Raw genomic sequence first — 20,193 nt, 5'->3', positions numbered from 1 at the left:
GCCGTCCGCTTCGGCTTGGGTGAGGTGGTTGGTTCGAAACGCACCGCCGGACACCCACCGGTAAAAATGGGTACAAGCCACCCCCGGCCCGGCGCCCGGCTTCTTCAGGGGTGTGTGCTTGGAGGAGGCTCCGCAAACAACGCTGCGCCCCTTCGGGGGCAAACCCAGATCCGAACAACTCAGCCTGCAAAGGTGGTTCGTGTTTCACTGCAAAGTGAAGAGTCCAACTCAAGCTCGTACGCTCTAACCAGCGTGTCTCAACAGATCTATAGGTTGAACACTGCTGTAAGCGATCCTTCGTTCGAAGAGAAAACTTCACAGTATCACTGCGGTCCTGGGTGTGTCCGGTTTTTCCGGCTGTCTGAATTTGCGAGAAAAAAAAATCCCGTCGGCATGGCATCCCATGCACGGCGCGCACTTTTCGCGAACATCCGTCCTGTACTCTTCTTCGCACCTTGTCAACGCGGCAGAGAACTCTTGCAGCTGCTTCTTTTGAGGAAACGAAATGGCGCAGTAACTGTCTCATATTTCGGTGGATAGCTTAACCGCAGCCACAGCTGGTGTGCGAGGAGGACAGGGAGGAAAGAGAACCCGCAGAACAGAGCACCTCTTTCTGCACCTCTTTCTCTCTTCCTTCTTTCACACCCTCCTTTTCCTCTAGGCGCTGTTCTGCGTCTTTTGACAGCTTCTTGGCTGACTCCGACTAACGTTCTCAGCACTGCAGTCCCATATGTTGTTCTCCGTGTATCCGCTTTCGCAATGTCCGTATCATACGTGACATTAAGCTTATGCGTGGTTGACAAAGCTAACTCCAGAAATAACGTGAACAAACACTTAGAGTAATCGTCGAAAAATTATTGTGGATTGGCTCAGGTAATTCAGGATATACAAAGCGAAAGATGTCGGCGTTCACTGTGTTCACTGGCGTTGGCGTTGACAATGTTCTAGACAGCGATGGATTTGAAGAAAGGAAGGGCGCATAACTGGCTCCCTTGACATGCGGACGCATATCAATGGACTCTATGAGCCCCGTCGGCTCACTTGTTTTGTTTGGTTTTTGAGGAAACGAAATGGCACAGTAACCGTCACACATATCTCAGAGGACACCAGAACCACGCCCTAAAGGATGGGATAAAGGTGGGAGGGAAAGAAGAAAGAGAAAACTAAAAGTTGGATTTTGAGGGAAGGCGCGGCGCTGCGCAGCGGCGGAACACCTGTGGCTTGGTGCTACTAGTGGCGCATGCGCAGTTGTGACTAGAGAGCGATAGAGAGAGAAATATCCGCGGCGAGGCGCGCGTTGTGACGTCATGTGCCTCCTCGGAGCACTGCCACGGCGAAATCGCAAGTTCGCGGCCAATAAAACTTTCTCTTAAAAATTGTGAGACAGATACTGCGCCATTTCCTTTCCACCAAAAACCAATTATTATTATTATTATTAAAAATTGTAAACACGCATGTACCGGTTCTTAGAAGAAAGTCACGAGGGTTTGGAAGCTCGCCTCTGTGTTGAAGCCGCCTGCAAATGATGGTGTTTGATAGTTTGGCAACCCAGTACCATTGGGCTCCGCCCGGAGCGGTTGCTCAGCGGTTAGGGCGCTCGGCCACTGAGCCGGAGTACCCGGATTCGAACCTGACCGCTGCGGCCGCGTTTCGATGGAGGCAAAAGCCGCCCGTGTGCTTTCTCTCTGCATTCGACTGGACAGTGAGCGGTGGGAGTGAGAATAATTGAAAATTTGTTTTTCCTATTTTGCTCTTTTTCCAATCGCAGATGCCGCCTATGAAGTCAGCAATGCCAATCGCCGGCTCCAGTATCATATGAAAGGCGGAGATGGCCAATGGGAACTCGCAAAACAATGTATTCGAAAAAAGAATAATTAATAAACGGGATGAACCCATTAGCGTCCCACACGTGAGATCGGGCAGCCTATTTATAAATCCTGGCCACTTCAGCGCGCATGAATAGCTCCGCTAGCAACAATGTAATGCAGCACAGCTCATGTAAAACATGGCCTGAACGCATCGGCGGCAAGGCGTAAAGTGTCAGGCTTTGTGCCTGTTGATGTCGCTTATTGTTCCACTGCTACAGCTGCTCGGTGTTACATGCATTTATTTTCAGAGCGTTAGATCTTACTCATCACGTTTCTCGATTTCTTGTAGTCTGCTGCCACCTCCCTTCGGCGTGAATTTTTCTGTCCGAGGAATTCAAGATGGCGGCCACCATAGTAAATTGATATAGAAAATCAATAGGTGATTGTTTGGTTCCATCATTAGTATATCAAATTGGTGATTTATTGGTGTCGTCACTGATACATCCAATTGGTTACTGCCTGATGACGTCACTTATAAATCCAAGATGTCGGCCAATAATTAACATGTGCGAAAATAAACGTATAAATTCGTATTTTCATTGCTGTACCTCAATTTAATCTCATTCATATCAATTCTAGTAAACCAAACAGCTATCACTCGTTACTTCAACGTCTTTCAGACAGTGGCGGAAACTTTTCTTTTCAGAAGATCACGAAATTTATATTTCTTCTGCTTTTGGAGAAGGCAATTGCGACGCTAAATTCTTTCACGAGAATTATAGAGTGCGTGTTGACATTTAGTTAGCCAGCTCCTTTATGCCAACAGCATGGCAAAACAGTCGACGCGAAACGCTCCACATTGTGACAGCTGGCGGATGTTTTGTGGCGAGGAGGAACGGGAGGAGGAAGGGAGGTATGCGAGGGTAGAGGTACAACCGGAATGTATAACGCCGCTCGTTTCTGCCTTGTAACATAGATAGTGACAGGTCGACAAGGTTCAGAACAATCTCACTCGCCAGAACATCGTATGCGTGTATATAAAATTTGCGCGCACGTCCGCTGTAGAGACGCTATGGCTGAAAAGAAATGCCGGAATGTAAACACGAAAGTCTGAAAAAAAGAACGTTTGAGGTCACTGCGGTAGCCCGCATTGGAGGAATGCGAAAGCACTGATGCCTCCTCGTTTCTCTTTTCTCCTCTTTGCCCCTCTTTTCCCCTTTTTGCCCCTCTTTGCCTCTCTTTGCGCCTCTTTGCCTCTCTTTGCTTCACCCGTCACCTCTCTTCGCTTCACTTGTCTCTTGTCCTCACATTTACTCGATTAAGCACTGATGTAAATTCATCAAGTTTCCCAATTACCACAATTAATTGTCTTACTTAATCAAGTTCCATCCATTGCCCATTTTGAGTTTTCCAACTTGGCGCCACGTTTCGTTTTCAAATTTGGCGCCACACGTTGCCCTGGCTCCGCGCACTTTTTGGACATTTTTGGCTTTAATTAACTAATCACTCTATAGAGCTAGTTTCTTTTTGCGCAGCATCCTCACATAATCCTCTTTCGATTACAACCACTTGTTTGGCGCTACCTCTTCTAAGTTCCTCACAACTGCTGCGGACACGTTTTGCAGACAAGACCTTGTCAACATAGCCTAGTATAGCTTTCGCTTTTATAACGAAACGGAGAAAAAAGCCGCCCACAGCAGCGTTGTAAGCCGCGCCTGGCGTTATACAGCCGCAGAACCTAACGTACCGTAACGTACAGGAATTGTCGGCGGGACATGAGTGAGACTCGGCCTACGCGAAGAACGTAGACTACAGGAACAGATGTATAAATGGCAGCAGCTGTTAATGCACGATGAACACCGTGACGCATCATCCCCATCATCGTCAGTCCATCTGTGGCCACATCATTCCCCGCAAGCTTCGCAACCTCCTTCGCTCACCTACATCTTTGCCGCTCCCTGCTACGGTCACCTTTCCTTGGAACCCACTCTGTTATACGGCGTATGAGTAATATCAAAGTGAATCTTAAACAAATATTTTTCCCATTGCCATACTGAAGCGAACGTATTTAGGATTACTCCAAACACTCGCCCAGAGAAAGTTTACGAGAGGGGCGTTCGATAATTTTTGCCTTTTGGGCACCCTTTTTATTTTTAAGCGATCAATTAAAAGCCTTTAGACCCGAATAAAACTTAGAAATGTTTGCTTTAGGCCAGAGGAGTCACCAAAACCGAAAGTCTCGTTCAGGGGCCTTTCGCAGCCGCGTGTTTGTGCGCTGACGGGCATGCAACAGGTGCGCTTATTCTCCAAAGCCTTTTCGAGCTACGAGGAGTTTCTTTCGCACGCCACCGGCTCGAGTGCGAGGGGAGGGGGGGGGGCAGTAAAGAAGAGGTGGGGAAGGTGCGATCAGCGTGTGCATGAAGCTCTCCCCGAGCGCACGCACGCCAGGTGGAAGTAAGCTGATGCAAGCGCCGCTCATAGCTGCGGCAGATTATACGCGCCTAGCGTGCGAGCCCATCTACCTGTGTTGGACGGTCGCTTAATAAGAGGTGGGGAAGGGGGGCGTATACGCGGTGAGCGATCGTTGTGACTGAAAGGCTGTCGCGGCTGCCCTGTTGTCGTACACATACACACAGACACATGTGTACAATATGAAGGCTATAGTATATGGGCGCCATTTGGTGCAGCTCTTGCGACCGCCGTCGGAGAGGCTTTATTGACGGCTCGACTGCAGTTCATACTGGACGGCGAGACCAAAGCTTTTCTTCTTTTTTAACGCTGCCGTGTGCAAACGTGAAAACACAGAAATAGTGAACCAAAATTTTGGAGGCAGTGCAGCAAAATAGGTGACCATTTCTAGGTATCGCGACGATACGAGTAAAAGTACATTTACAGTTGAATTTAAAAAAAAAGGAAGGGTGGCTCATTGCTACTAAATAAAGGCCCAGTGGGTATGGTGCTCGGACGCTGACCCGAAAGACGCAGGTTCAATCCCGGCCGCGGCGGTCGAATTTCGATGCAGGCGAAATGCTAGAGGCTAATGTGCTGTGCGATGTCAGTGCACGTTAAAGAGCCGCACATGTGGTGAAAATTATCCAGAGCTCCCCATTACAACCTCCCTCATAGCGTGAGTTAGCTTTAGGAAGTTAAACCCCATAAAACCAAGCTAAAAAAAATGAATGCCAGAAAGGCAGAGAAAAATTAGAGCCTTTCTTGCTGCCAACGCCAGCAACAACATCCAATATCCAATGACCTTTCGCGTGATCCGCAGAGCGGCTTTATCACAACGCAAACCACAGCCGTATAGTCAATCACGCACAGGTATGAACAGCTGACAGCTTGACAAATATCGTCAATAAGCGAATGTAAAATAACTGTCGCAAAGCTGATCACGTCAGTTTAACAAAATGCGCAGTATAACGTCAGAATGACGCCAAAAGAACCGCCATACTACGACAAGAACGCTTAATTTTCCAAGTAGTGTTTCATACACAAGAAGGAACTCATAGAATACTGGCTGTCGCGCGGAGCGACATGACAGCGGTGCCTCCGCGAGAGCAGCTGGACTGACTTCACGTCAGTCCGACTGCACATGGCACGGCTGCTGGTCAGTAGACGTGGTCACCTGTCGCCAGCACACGACTACACGTGGCACATTCTCGATAGTACCCACTCCCGTGCCTGGCTCATTACATGCCAAACATTAGCACACGTGACTACAGGTGGTCCATACTGCACGTGGCACATGCCTACACGTGGTCACCTGTAGTTAACACGCGACTCCACGTGGCACATTCTTGAGGGTGCCCACTCGTATTATGATCTGCGTGCCTTATTGATTACACGCAAAATATGACTGCAGATTACCACACATGGCAGGCAGTGCCTACACAGACATGACTTGAGGTGGTCGCGTTTGGTGAGCACATGGTTACACGTGGCTGACTACGTGGCTGACTGCCCCCACAGCCTAGGACCACTGACATAAAAGCTCCATTGGCAAGCACGTAAACGCGGCCATTTTTTGTTACGATGCACTGCCACTCCCACATCCATACACAACAATTCTGGACAAAAGCATTTTTGAACGGGAAAGAGTTTATGAGCGCAATTTTTTATGTATTGTAAGATTTGACTATAACAATCAATATATACGGGCAGATCTCCCGTCGGCAGACTTGATTTTTTTGTTTTGCTATTCACGTTTTTGCTATCGTCAAAAGCATTCCCCATTGGTTTTCTATGACAGCCTTAACTGCTTGATACTAGCGATGGAAGCAGTACAAAACAAAGATTTTTCCTACATGTCGGAAGAACGGACCATTACCTTCAATATTTCTATACCAGCACCGTACAGGTGAAAATTTTTTGTCCAATAATGTCGGACACTGTTAACGCCAGAAGTCCGCTACACATCCATTGGTACGGTTGCATTGAGTGTCGGCTTTGGCTGGACGGAGATAACATTTCGTTTGACTAGACCGTCTACTCGGTAACAAATAGAGCGCACAACGGGTGGCGTCGGATTTCCGCGTCCCGAAAGCCTCGTGTGCAGCAGTCTCAGCGCACTGCGCTTCGGGCTCTCGCCGAAGAACTCGCAGCTCCATCACCGTTCGCTCCTGCCGTGGCGTGCATTCGCGTATCTGTGTCCTTCCATTGTGACTACTGCGCTCGGGTCTGCGTCACTACACGGCCCGAGAGATCCATCAACCCTCCTCCCCATTGTAGTACCTGGCTGAGCAGTGTTCAATGTCTCCGCGCATCGCCCCTGCCACCCCAACCGTCCTTGTGTTTGGGACCGAGAATCACAATACGCGTGCTAACAAAAAAAAAAGTAGAGGAAGATTTTTTTATTCATTTTTTTATCTCGAGCAATACTAAAACCTCAGTCGCGAGAGAGAAACGAAATTTATACCCAATTTTTTTTCAAAGAGGACATACCGGGACGGCTTGCGTCCTGGATTATCTTTATTTATTTGTTTGTTTCAGATACCCTTAGGGCCCTTGTGGGGATTACATAAGACGGGGGGGGGGGGGGGAGGTATTCATCGAACAGAAACACGTAAAATTCACAATGAAAGGCAATGTGCTAAACATAAAAGTAAGCAAACCAAGATGACAGGCTATGTATGAATCAATGACTGGTTGGAACAGGGACCAGAAATCGAGAAGAGCGCATATTAGCGTCCCGCCGCGGTGGCTCAGTGGTTAGGGCGCTCGAATACTGATCCGGAGCGGCTGCGTTTTTATGGTTGGTTGTGAAACTTTATTTCCAGCGGATATAGAGGAGCGACACGAAGTCGCCCCCCGCTTAAACGGCGGCCGCTATCCCTTGGGCAGCGGCGGCGTCTTCAGCCAGCTGGAGGAGCTTGATCTGTATCCCCGGGTCGGGGCTGAGCAATAGAGCCTCCCAATGAGCAGAGTCGGTAATGAAGTGACTCGCTGGTAGGGACTGCGGGCAGTTCCTTTGGAGGAAAAACGCTAAGGCGCCCGTGTGCTGTGCGATGTCAGTGCACGTTAAAGATCCCCAGGTGGTCGAAATTATTCCGGAGCCCTCCACTACGGCACCTCTTTCTTCCTTTCTTCTTTCACTCCCTCCTTTATCCCTTCCCTTACGGCGCGGTTCAGGTGTCCAACGATATATGAGACAGATACTGCGCCATTTCCTTTCCCCCAGAAAACCAATTATAATTATTATAATATTAGTGAGATTAGCAACTGTAGCCAATATATGGGAAAGATAACAATAATGCCACAATCGGAAGTCACGAGACGTGGCATAAATTTAAACTTTCAGAAGCACGTAACGGCCATTACAAGAACATTGTAAGTTTCAAAGCACATTACGACTGAAGAGAGAAATACGAAACTAAAAATGAAAAACAGATCGCTTGAGGTTACAGGATTCTAAATATGATAAAACGGCTACTACTATACATACAAGGGAGCGAGTTCCACTCTTTCACGCACAGTATCAAAGATAAGAACGGCTATCATTCCGTCCCAGTGAAAATGAGTTTAATCGTACTGGCACGGCCAGCCCAAGCCGAGATGTGAAACGCTGGAAAGATATGTGAAGCTGTGAGACGCTACGTCACTTCACCCTCGTGTCACGTGGCATGACCGCTTATGCATGCACAAATTTCAAAGCGTTCCTACCACATGACACCAGGCTATTCCGTACCACATATAAGGTTATCCCACGTCTCATATTAGACTATTCCGTATCAGGCTATTCTACACTAGGTTTTGAAGGCTGTCACCTGAAAGGCCGCCTCTCGTGCTGTATTCGCGCACTGTTGACGCTCGCAAACCTAGGAAAGAACCCAGCCAGTACATACCGCAAGAGAACGGCTCCCTTATATACTAGTACTAGTAGCTCCCTGATTTAGCGTCTTGTAACCTTCAGAGATGTGTTTTTCATTCTTAGTTTAGTATTTTCTTGCGTCGGTCGTTATGTGCTTTGAAAGTTGCAATGTTTTTGTCACGGCCGATACGTCCTCTGAAAGTTTAAACGCATGCCACGTCTCGTGACTTCCGATTGTGGCATTCTCGTTATCATTACAAGACAAACACTTAATCGTCCGAAACTAAATCAGCGCGAATGCTAAAATATTCGCATTACCCGGCATTTCGGTACAAACAAAAAATGCTGCCGGCAATATCCTCATCACGCATCCGTAGACTTCGCGTAAAGTTTCGATAAAACCAGAAGCTCGCCACAACTCCATTCGCCAGGCCAAGTGCATCTCGATCTCCCCCTTCGTGAACTTTCCCTTGGCGGATTAATGCGCAGTTCGAAACTGACGCCACGTGGGATTGCGTCCCACGCAGCTGGCTTTAAAGAGGGCTCTGTCGGTGCCTGCCAGCTGCGACCTTGGTCTTGAATCTCGGAGGAGACTCCCACTCGCCGAAAAGCGCGTGCGTAACCCAGGGAACACGTCACGCACCCGCCGCCCCATAGATCCTTGTGCCGGCAGCTGCACTTCGTGGCCGGCTACGCAGCCCGTAAGCGATGACTCCCAAGTAAGCCTCTGCCTTTCTTTTGCACTTGGAGGGAAGGCAATTACTGTAGTCGTCACTTGGGTCCTTTCTGGGCATGACACTCCAGTGACACGCAATGTCTGGCCTTTCTTTCTTCTTGCTTTAAGTAGGCAAGTTTGGATGAAAAACAACAGCAATATAGTATGTCATGTGGGGTTTAGCGTCCCGAAGTTGCATCTGCGTATGAGGAACTCCTTAGCAGAGGGCTCAGGAGTAATTTTCCCCATCTAGTGCTCTTTACCGTAAAGTGTACATGTGTCTAGCGCAGCACATAGACAGTGGTTGTATGCAGTGGTTTGTGGGACTTCACGGCCCAATGTCGCATGTCGGCTATGAAGGACGAGTTACTGGACGGCTCCGGAATAACCCTGACCACCTGGGGTTCTCTGACGTGCCCCGACATTTAACCTAACACACAGGGGTTGCAGAATTTCGACGCCATCAGATCGCAGCGGCCGTGATTCGATCCCGCAAATTCGTTGTGGGATCATGTAGGAGCTGGAGAGCAAAACAATGTTGTTATCGCGGTGGCTCGAAGACAGCAAGGCACTACCAACATGTATGACTGGTTTTCGCCGAGGTTCAAGTGCGCAAGATAACGTCCTGGACTTGCTAAGCCACATTGAACATCAAAGGGCTTTCGGCCTTTCCACACTTGCCATTTCCCTTGACGTCGCAAAGGCTTATAATAGTGTTCAGTTTAGTTTGGTTTATGGGGGTTTAACGTCCCAAAGCGACAGGCTATGAGGGACGCCAAAGTGGAGGGCTCCGGAGATTTAGACCAACTGAGGTTCATTAACGTACACTGACATTGTACAGTACACGGGCCTCTAGAATTTCGCCTTCATCGAAATTCGACCGCCGCGGCCGGGATCGAACCCGCGTCCTTTGGGTCAGCAGCCGAGCGCCGTAACCATTGAGCCACCGCGGCGGTTCTTATCATAGTGTCCTTCGGAGCTCAATACTGAATAGTTTACAAGACACTGGCGTACAGGGCCGTCTCTTAAGATTCATTCACTCTTTTGTCTGTGATCGTGCAATTCTAGTGCGGTTAGGGAGTACCATAAGCAACGAAAGGGCTGTATCGCGATGCGTACCCCAGGGAAATTTTCTTTCCCCCATGCTTTTTAACATTGTAGTGGCTGGTCCCCCCGATTCAGTGCAGAAGAATTACACGCATGTGCGTATGTCTATATATGCAGACGACCAGCCTTGATAGCTTGACAGGCCCTACTTTTGGTACAAGGTTACCTTCAAGGTGTGGGATTGTCTCTTTCGGTGGAAAAATCTGCCTTCGTCCTGCTTCCAGGTATAGGAAGACGTTATGCGCGGTTGAAGATAGACTTGGTCACTCTTGCATTCGTCAATTCAGACTCATGCGCTTTTTTGCCACCATTACTGACTCCCGTCTACAATGGCGACAAGCTGTGGACTCGATTGTCTCGTCTCTATCTTCGCGGCTGTTATCCGGAGCTCTCCACTACGGCGTCCCTCATAGCCTGCGTCGCTTTGGGACGTTAAACCCGCCTAAACCTAAACCTAAAAACAAAGGGCTGTAACGAGGCACAGAAATAAGGACACGTGAAAACATCAAATTCTGTGCAACAAAGCGTCACGTCATTTATTTCTTGCTAGGTGAGTGGTTAAAGACTCGCTAAACAAATTCTGCACCTGAATCCGTCCGCAGCGGGACGATTATATCAGTACACTGTAAACACGAAGGAATTTATGGCTTATATGGTTTGCGGTTTATGGGGGTTTAATGTCGCAAAGCCGCTCACGCTATGAGGGAGCCCGTAGTGACGTGCTCCGGAAATTTAGACCACCTGGGATTCTTTAACGTGCACTGACATCGCACAGCACACGAACGCCTTTGCGCTTCGCCTCCATCGAAATGCAACCGCCCTGTTTTATTAAACGGAGAGCCCTAGATGGCAGCCCACTCCCTTTTTACTCCCATTTAGTAATAATAATTGGTTCTTGGGGAAAGGAAATGGCGCAGTGTCTGTCTCATATATCGTTGGACACCTGAACCGCGCCGTAAGGGAAGGGATAAAAAAGGGAGTGAAAGAAGAAAGGAAGAAAGAGGTGCCGTAGTGGAGGGCTCCGGAATAATTTCGCCCACCTGGGGATCTTTAACGTGCACTGACATCGCACAGCACACGGGCGCCTTAGCGTTTTTCCTCCATAAAAACGCAGCCGCCGCGGTCGGGTTCGAACCCGGGAACTCCGGATCAGTAGTCGAGCGCCCTAACCACTGAGCCACCGCGGCGGGCACTCCCATTTAGGCGTGTTCGTGTTTAGGTTCTATATATTTATAAATAAAACCATACAAAGCCGGCGCGCACACCAGAACTCGCTAAAGGCGTCGCGAGGAACAAAATTATCACGACGTGCACGTTCCAGCGTTCCGGATTGTATTCTCCCGAACCAGGAAGATTTACGAGGACCGTATACGGTGTGAACTGGGGTCCTTTCTCACCTTGTTTAGCGCGTCGCACCGAGCAACGCAGAGAGAAACGCAGACAGAGAGAAAGAGAGACAGAGAGACGAAACACAGGGTCCTCAAGGCACGCTAGGCCGTCCACAAAAACAGGGCCTAAAATTAGGTTTCAGCTGCCTTTCAACGCCCGCGCACAACGGGGAAACGGAGCGAAGGTGATGCTCCTGCGAGAGCTTCGCTGAAAAAAAAAAAAAAGCTCCCAGGTGTGCCATCCTCCTCCTGAGCGAAGTGACAGGGACATCTGTGGTACGGTTAATGTTTTCAAAAAATTATTTTCGACAGGATTTGTAGGGAAACGCGAGTGACAGACCTGTTTGTCGACGAGCTTGTCTATATGTCTGTTCATTATAAACATGGCGTGCTGACTTGTAGGGCGACTGGCCTTTGATCGCCTGATGGAGCAGTTTACCCATCTTAGTGAACGCGCCACAGATTTACCTGTCTGTGAGTCCGATAGAAAAACACTGGAAGGTGAAAGGTGATGTTCGCGAGGGCACGGCTCTATGATTAATTGATCGATTGACTAATTAACTACTTGAAAGAGTTACGGATCGACACAAAACGAGTCAAACAGTGAGTGAGTGAGTGAGTGAGTGAGTGAGTGAGTGAGTGAGTGAGTGAGTGAGTGAGTGAGTGAGTGAGTGAGTGAGTGAGTGAGTGAGTGAGTGAGTGAGTGAGTGAGTGAGTGAGTGAGTGAGTGAGTGATAGTGAGTGAAGGAACGAACGCACAAACACACTTCGGCTCCTTAGTTTCACTCTGCTTAGTCGCTTTCTCGGAAGAGTCATTTTCTGCCCTTAGAATGGGTCCACCCTGATGTCACGAGTCACGTACGTCTCCCCCCCCCCCCCCCCCCCCCATCATCTTCCACACGGATGCGCTGTACATGTAGGCGTGATTTACTACAGCCAAAGCGATTCATCGTGTGTTTTCCGAGCCCGTGCATGTCATTCGCAGTCCCCACTTCATTCTACTCTTCCCCTTCTTCTTAACTAGGTCATCGCATCAATATGCCAGCGCAAGGTGTCTGCCAGCTCGTCTAGCTAGAACGCTCGCAACGCCCCAGCTGTTTCCTTCTTCTATACTCTTTTCACTTCCCAGAAGTAAATTGCTTTTAGTCTCGAGCTCGCTTTTCGTCGAATAGAATATGGCGTTTAAGCTGTTTCATCGAATGCGGCTAAATGTATGCACCGAACGCGTAAGACGGCAGTTAAGCGAACCCGCCTCTATGGCTCAGTAGTCAAGGCGTTCTGTTTCTCAGCATGAGGATGTGGAATCCAGTCCCCACGTAAACTGAAAACACAACTTCGTATTCTGTGCGATGAAAGTGTGCGTTAAGTAACCCAATACGATTATTGACATTAATCCTGAGCTTTACCACACAACGCCGCTTTCTCACTTCCTTCTTTCATTCCCTCCTTCATCCCTTTCCTCACGGTGTGTTTGAGGTGTTAACCTAGAAGTGTGGTAGTTACTGCGTCTCTCTTTCCCTCGTAACTACAGTTGAGCATTGTTATAACGAAGGCGATTACTTCGTTGTAGCCGTAACTTCGTTGTAGCCCGTGTTGACCAAGTTTCCAAGGGGAATCGTCATTCCTTCGTTATATTCATTATTTCGTTACAACGAGGTCCTGTCGAAGTTATTTCTCACGCGGAGGAGGATAAACTTTATTTAATAACAAGAATAAAAACCTTTCTTGGAGGGCTCCTCAGTCCGAGAGCCCTCTGGACTTCCCCTGCAGCCTATACCGGTCAATCAGGTGAGGTGGTTGGGGTGGGTGCGCGGAAAACAGCGAATACCTGTCAGTGCGCCCAAACAGGCTGTTAGCTCGTTGCCCCATTTGCGGGCAGAAGCGATCCCTGAGCGGAGCGGAATGGGTGAATTGCGGGCAGTGTTTCATCGTAAGGTTAATATTTCATTGCGCGACGGAAGCATTCACTCCACGGTGAATTTTTCATTTTACGAGGTGGTTGGCCCAGCGGTCGTTAGAGGAGAGCGTGATTCTTACGGTGGTCTTCACATGCGAGCTGCTTATTATCTTAAGTGCTGAGCTGAGTGAGATAAGGGGCAAGCGGCAGCCAATCGTTTCCATCTTGTATGCCAGGCAGGCGATGAAAGTTCTCATTTCATTATCTTTTTACGCTTCCCCTGCTGACGCTTTTCAACAGCGAGCAGCGCAATGTATACAGTTCCTAGTCAAACAAACTGCCTTGAATATATCAACGTCGCATAATCACAGCAAAGAAGGACGCTATCCAGTGTAAAAAAAGAAACGACAGAATTAAGCGTGTGAAAGATACGACAGAATATTTTGCAGTTTTGTTGTAACGACAGAATTATCTGTCGTTTTGAAGTATTTTTATGTAGTACATTTCTGCGGTAACTACTCAAAATTCTGTCTGGAAATATATGTAAATAAGACGCGCATTCGTGACAGAGACGAAGATGACCGTGCACTCTGTGTGTCTGTGCTCGATCCGCTGATCCCGTCGTCCCAGTTCCTTTCAATAGACCCCCGTCTTACAGTTACCACAAGGTTTTTGTCAAATACATTACAGAAAATCTGCTGTGACGACACAAATTTCTGTGTTGTGTTTTTCGACTGGGTACGGCAAGGAAAGTGACATTAGGTAAAAATATAATTTGTTCAAACAGCTGGCATCCGCGTCAGAATTAAAAATAAAACATAGCGGAGTTCCACGAAGAAAGTGAAATTAAGGGCAGAGACCTTTTCGCATGGTGCTAAATGCCAGATCTAAACCTTTCTACCGGCGACCGTCTAAGTCAAGCAGAACCCGATGCACTAAAAGCTCAACCGAAATAAAATCTTAATCCGAAAGTACAAGACGCTGTGTCGGATTGGAATTTTGCTTGTTCGGTAATTCGACCGGGCGATATTTCTTTCCATTTCACAATATTTAGTTTTTCTTTTGTTCTCACTTTTAAGTTTAGCTGGTTCGTCCTTGAACAACGCAAAACGATATCAAAGTTATTATAGTTAGAATTTTGTGGAAGCTGCGAAGGAAACAGGTTTACATTAATATTCGCAGGGAAAAGTACGTACTCTTTTACGTATTAGCGTATGAATTCCGTCGTCGTGATAAGTTTTCCGCGTACAGTTCGCTCATTCGTAAGACACGGTATCTTAGAACATGATCATAATCATCACCGTCAGCTAGTTGCTAATACCGCTGCTGGGCAAAATCTCGTTTCATTGGCATCCAGTTATCTCTGTTCTACGCCAGCCTCCTCAAACCTTAACCTAACTAAACTTCCTTACCACATTCGCCCAACCGACTCGCTGCCTCTGTGTCCACGTCTATTTAGCGCTGCTTTTTCTGGAAAATATGTACCAACACGCCCAACTCGCCGCATTAATCTCCCGACTGAGTTCCACTCGCTCCGAAATCTGCCCCTTTAGCTAAAAAGACCAAAGGTTATCTGTTCTAAATGTCGCATCTCGTGCCGATGTCCATTTCCTCTTGATTTGAGCTAGATTATAAATAACTCGCTTTTCTTGTCTAATCCGCAATTGGTCTCTTCCCGTCTCTAAACAGAAACTCACAACAACTGGGTCTAATTATTGCTATTATTAAAAAATGATTCTCTGTCATTTCCTGTCTAGTGTGACCTTGTCGGGCAGCAAGACACACGCTTAATGTCGAGAAAACTGCATTCAAAAATTTTCCCGCCACTCGATTCAAACTCGTGGCGTCGGTACCGCAAATGAATCCGTGAGCATCGTTTTCAAGTGAACGGCCAGATAGCCTAGCCTCCGTGATCAGCTGCAAAATTGTGCCGACGCATGCCGTTTACTTGCGAAATCCGCCGGTGATGGCGACACCTCTGCTTCCATTTTCGGCTTCTTCTTCCTTATGAACACTTCCGTTTTCGGTCAAACTAGCTACTTCTTCTTGGAATGCAGTTAATTGTCGGCGCCGACACACTTAAAGTTGACCTCAGTCTCCCTTTAACGTTATCCCTATCATTTTTAAGGCAGAAGACATCGTTGTGGACAAGATTTGTGCGTCCTCAGAAAGTGTCCGCTCCTCCTGCCAATCAAATAAAATGAAAGAAATTTCGACGAAGATGGAATTCGAACCCAAGCGGGCAAAGCGCAATGGATTAGCAGTTCATCGCCTTAACTACTGGGCCGCCTAGTCCGACGGAATGAGGGTGTTTTAGAAGGCATATGTCGTAACTTGAAACCGGATATAGCGAACACATCGGATATAACGAAGGAGTAATATGTCATAACTTGAAACCGGATATAACGAAGGTATAGTATGTCGTAACTTGAACCGAGAACCTTGAGGCGACCGTGTTGAGCTAGAGAGCTCAAGAGGACGACACAAAGGCTCTCGCCTTGATGCACGCAAGGTGACTTCAGTGCTCGCCTGAATTTCTACCTCGCTTCTTTGCCGGCTATTTATTTTAAATTTATGCCCACAGGTAAGAACAGGCAGGATACAAGCAGTACATACTTTTTTTTTCCTGAGGAGCTTAATAATTCTCCAGCACACAGCATCAAGCTACCTGCATTATTAGGCCCATTTTCAAAGCGCCCAACACGAAGGCAACGCGATGACGTGGCCGGGAATTGATACAGGAATTAACGGCGATTTCAAAACAGGTTTCGACGCGAAGTTCGAACCGGAACACCGCCGACGCCGATAGACAAGGGCCCTTCGAGGTTTAAAGAAAATGTCAAACGTGAAAGGCATGGCAAGCAAGCTTTGTTTCTGTGACGTGGTGCTATCAAATCGAAACAGATGCTGATGTAAATCATCTCATGCCGTAATACAAGAAAGACCGCTTCTGCCGAGAGGAAGCAGTGATCGATCATGCCACGCCTCTCAGGCTCACGCTGTGAGCTTCGTCAGTGCACAGCTGCTCGACTGTCAACGCTAAGTTACTTTTTATTTATCAAACTAATTTAACTAGACTCCAGAGAAAGCAGACGCTGCGCTAAAACGTATATAGGTGAGTTAACAGGTTCGAAAACAGACCTAGCATGGAGCTAGTGCCAAACCGCAGAGGAAGAACGATGACGTCAAAAATCGATGTATCACATTTGGGGCATCATACCTAGAGTATTGTGCTGCAAGTGTGGTGTCAATTGACGTTATCAGGGTAGTGAGGGTTAAAAGCTATTAATCGAGCGGGATACGCGAAGATGTGGAGATGCTATTCATACAACACTATACGAGGTCTGACGTCTCGAAGCCGAGTCCAGATGACATTCATTGGGATGTCTTGGGGTTGTCCGAAATGACTCCTTCCTTTTTTTTTTTTGCTTCTATTTTTTGCCGCCTTACCTACCACGTACATATGCCGAGCGCCGAACGGCAGCCTCAGCGCACTGACAGTGCCGGTCCGAAAACACAAAAACATCGACAGTCAAAAAAACACCTCTAGAATACACAGTGCAGTGACTTATCAGTGGTCGTGAAAATATCATGGCCTCAAAGTCACCACGGTTCTTTGAGTCTTCGCTGCTTTGACAGCGCGCACCCGTTTTAGGAAGTCAACGCATCCAAAAGCGTAAAAGCTGGGTGTTAAAGGACAGGGTATAGAACAACACAATACATAGAGCGATACAGGAGTTAGCGTATAACGCGAATGATTTTATTCGATATGTAGTCGAGGTTCTACGTTAATTGAACTTACAACTCAGAGGCACGAAAAAAAAAACATCAGTGCGACCTAATAATCATTGCTAAACTCGAGGAAACTGCAGCCTAGAATAACTACGGCTGAGAAGCAGAAAAAAAAAACATATCATGGTATTGACAGGTAGCCCGAAGCTTCCGCTTAATCAAAACGAACTAATAGCGGGGAAGCACTCATACGCCCACCAACACCGGCCAAGAATTTTGTCACCTTTGGATCTTGTCATTTCTTGGGTCTTATCTTTGGATCTTGTGATCTTTGGATCTTGTGCCGTTGACTAGCAACAGCAACGACAAGTTAAGTTCAAAAAGTAGTCACGTCAATATCTATGACTTCAACCGGCGGCGGCTCCAATAGATCAACTTCAAAGGCCGCTGCGCGAGAGCTCTAGGCTATCGCCGCCTTTTTTTGTTTATTAACTAGGCTATGCAGCCGGACAAGCCTCGTGTTAAACTGCAGCACACTGTCGCGCTATGCACTGCACATCATGGTCTTCAACAATTTCCATCTGCGGCTCAAACAGATAAGATCAGGTCAGGTTAACCTCGATCAGAGCTTAACCTGAGTGTAATATTGTCGCCAGACACGCCGTCGAGCCAACACAGCAAAACCATGAGCAAATCAGGCTAAACACACTTTCGCACGCCTACTGTGCTTTAGCTACGTTAAAACCATACCAATTTTTTCATACGCATTCGCATGAGCTCCGCTAACAAAACCTAAAAATAGAAACGAAATGGAGACAGCCTGTACATATCGCCACTGATCCTGCTTTCGAGAGACCCGCGTGCAGTTCAGCGGCCACGTTGCAGTCGCCGCGTCGCCTGAAGCGTGCAACAGGTGACCGAGGGTCAGGCCTAACGTCAGGCGCACACCGCGGTATAGGGCCGCGCTGGGTTGAACGACCTCTCCGTGCCTTCCCGAAACGCCGGGAAGTCGGATTGAATTAAACGACAGCGAAATGTCACGTCAAAGGGTAATAAACTCAGCGACACGGAGGCAGACGGAATGTCGACCGGCAAAAACCGCGCCACGCCAAAGAGAGGCATCCTGAAACAGTCGGAAAGGGAGCCCGGAGCCGATATCAACAGGTGTCCACCCAGGCCTGCGACTGTCGGGGAACTAGGTTTCTCGCCGCAATGGGGATCGGCTGGAACGCTTAACTTGTAGGCAGGGGTGGATGTATGCGTATGTGTGCGGTGGTACATATTCGTTCTCTAGGGCACCTCTTTATGGGCATTATTTGGAAAAAAAAAACAACGCACCTTTAGACACGGACAGAGGCAGATATAACGACACAGCGCTGTGTCGTTATATCTGCCTCTGTCCGTGTCTAAAGGTGCGCTGTTTTTTTTTTCCAAATATGAGCTACCAACTAGCCCGTTTGACCACCCTTACGGGCATTTTATTTTGTAACTTCCCGAATCAAGCTTACAATAAAAATATCCTTATTTTCATTCTTATATGCGGAAGAACCCAAGTAATCAAATGCGAGCCAAGTATTGCACTAGCTGCCTGCTTTTGTAACGCCCAGAGTCCTAAATGCGCCCAACCACGTAATATCTTCAATCAGGACTTCGTGTCAAAATTATCTCCGCGGTTTGCAAACAAAGGTTCTCGCTAGTCAGAGACAATCCCACGCATGTCAAAAGCATGAGAATAACAAGTGACGCAAAGCGCGGATTAAAGGTTAAAAGACGAACTGTAGGCTCGCAAGCCACGCGGTAGCAACAGGTGTCGGCACATCCGTCCTATACACAGCCCGAAACCGGAAGCACAACCGCGTTCAGCCAGAAATTCGCCTCGAACTGCGAACAGAAAAAGAAAATGTGCATGCTGCTCGGCGGGTGAAGCGAATTCCTGTTGGATGCGGACTGCGAGGCAAAACAACTGCTGACATGCAGTTGCCTGAGGATGACACGGCAGGCACCAGGAACGGGCTAGGTACTCGTGAACCGGCCAACGAGCGAAGACCAGAGATCACGCCCGCCTTGACGCCAATAAAAAGGCGAGCAGCAGCAAAGACCTCGGCGAATTCAGGAGATTGCGCGACAGTATATTCCCGGTATAGCTTTCCGAAGCGCGCAGACTTGCGTATTGTCCGGCGTTGGCTGAATACAGGTTGTAACGTGGCATCAGCAGACGACGCGGACTACCAAAGGAGGCAGCGTTAAGACTCTTAATCGGGAAGACTAGGAACCATCGAACCGGTTGATCGGCGCTGTGATGGCCGAACGCGGTAGTCGAAGATTCCTGCATTGCTCGAACGGCAAACAAAGGTCAAGGCGGAAAGCAGCAAAGCAGAAGGGACGCTACGCTTTGCTGGAAAGGTGGTTTCGGGAAAGATGAGACGGTCGGCCAAGCTCTTACGGTGCTGTTGGCGGGCGATTAGCCGTAACCTCCTCAGCTGTAATTTGTTTTCGAGGTCGACGCGATCTTAAAATGAAAGCGACCGGTGAGATGGTTTTTTGTTTTGTTTTTTTTTTCCCCGCACGACAACACCTCTGACTACCGGCCCGCCCGTGTTCACTTAAGCGGGCTGCTCTCACGGTTTGACGTGTACACAGACGGAGCTCACAAGCTTCGGCTCACCGAGCGTGCGTCGACCGGCGATGGTAGTTGATCGGGAGTTTCGGGCTGCTTTCGGCGTTGCCGGCGTGGACGACAGTTTCAAAACGCAGACACTGTCGCGTGTCCCTCTCTCCCCTTCTTTCCAGTTTCTTTCTTTTGCCTTCCCACTTCCTTCTTTTATTCTTCTCCTTGTTTCCGTGAATGTCGCGGTTCGCTCACACACAACCCCAAAACACAGCAGCGTCGACGCCACAAACCGGCAGCTGCCAACACACACGCACCACAGCGACCGATGAGCGAGCGAGCGAGCAAAGCAAGCGCCGTGTCGGAACCCGGAGATCCGGAGCCGCCCTGGCGGTGCCCCCGCAGCCGGCTTTCAGCCAATCGCGAGCCGCGGTTTAGATGACGTAAGTGACCACCTGGCAGACTACGCCGAACCCAGAGCTCCGAGAGGGGGTTTCGGGCCTGCGAGGTCTCTTTTTTTTATTATTTCGTTCTGAGCGCCGCGCGCTGCTTTATATTTCCTCGGCTTGGCTTGCGGAATCTTTGGGTTTCTTTGGTGCCTTTTGCTCTCCCGGCGGCTTTCGCGCCTTTT

General features: G+C 48.3%; 1 protein-coding gene across 3 annotated transcripts in view; it reads right to left on the bottom strand.

The window, feature by feature from the left end:
• The window catches only part of LOC144100917 (uncharacterized), a 348,220-nt gene that overhangs the window by 59,169 nt on the left and 268,858 nt on the right, over positions 1 to 20,193 (bottom strand). Inside the window, exon 1 of one of the 3 annotated variants that reach the window (XM_077633829.1) lies at positions 19,620 to 19,896. The exons of the other annotated variants lie outside the window; for them this stretch is intronic. The gene's annotated coding sequence lies outside the window, so the exon portion shown is untranslated. Of the gene's footprint in view, positions 1 to 19,619; positions 19,897 to 20,193 lie in introns of those variants that run through there. 3 annotated transcript variants of the gene reach the window in all.

Source organism: Amblyomma americanum, chromosome 8 (assembly GCF_052857255.1).
Source record: "Amblyomma americanum isolate KBUSLIRL-KWMA chromosome 8, ASM5285725v1, whole genome shotgun sequence".
In the NCBI taxonomy this organism is placed as follows: domain Eukaryota; kingdom Metazoa; phylum Arthropoda; class Arachnida; order Ixodida; family Ixodidae; genus Amblyomma; species Amblyomma americanum.
This window is presented reverse-complemented; position numbering and strand designations above follow the sequence as displayed.